At 23.9% G+C, this 616-nt stretch overlaps 1 protein-coding gene across 1 annotated transcript in view; it reads right to left on the bottom strand.

Annotated features, from left to right (window-relative positions):
• LOC119592914 overlaps nt 1-616 on the bottom strand; it is a 118,074-nt gene that overhangs the window by 109,119 nt on the left and 8,339 nt on the right. The gene's annotated exons all lie outside the window — the stretch shown is intronic.

The raw sequence follows: 616 nt of genomic DNA, 5'->3' as shown, positions 1-616 counted from the left end.
CGATAATTCATTTAAAAACTAAACAAAACAAATCTGTCATACTAGCAAAAGAAGTATATTATCATTATTTCATTTAACACTCAAACATTTTATTCATTTTATAAATAATGAAAGATACAACTTGCATGATTCATTTTTTATATTTTTTGGAAAATGTTAACTTGTATATTAAAAGGATTTTAATTTCAAAGAACCCTTTGATATTTTTATTTTATTTACATCCTTAAATCAGATTTATAATATTTAAGACAAAATTTCAGTATTATAATAGTGTAAATTATGATAGTAGATCTACAAAAGGTTTGTCTAAATGTTCTCACCGCAACGCGGGGGAGTAAGCAAAGCTATCCTCACCCTTTTTCAGATGTGTAATGTTTTATAAGTAATGTTTTATAAGTGTAATGTTTTATAAGTGTAATGTTTTACAAGTGTAATGTTTTATAAGTGTAATGTTTTACAAGTGTAATGTTTTATAAGTGTAATGTTTTATAAGTAATGTTTTATAAGTGTAATGTTTTATAAGTGCAATGTTTTATAAGTGTAATGTTTTATAAGTGTAATGTTTTATACGTGAATACTATGACTTAAATTGTGATGACTGATAACTGTTGCTTCC

Source organism: Penaeus monodon, chromosome 31 (assembly GCF_015228065.2).
Source record: "Penaeus monodon isolate SGIC_2016 chromosome 31, NSTDA_Pmon_1, whole genome shotgun sequence".
In the NCBI taxonomy this organism is placed as follows: domain Eukaryota; kingdom Metazoa; phylum Arthropoda; class Malacostraca; order Decapoda; family Penaeidae; genus Penaeus; species Penaeus monodon.
Note: the sequence above shows the minus strand (reverse complement) of the source record. Positions and strands in the feature narration are given on the sequence as shown.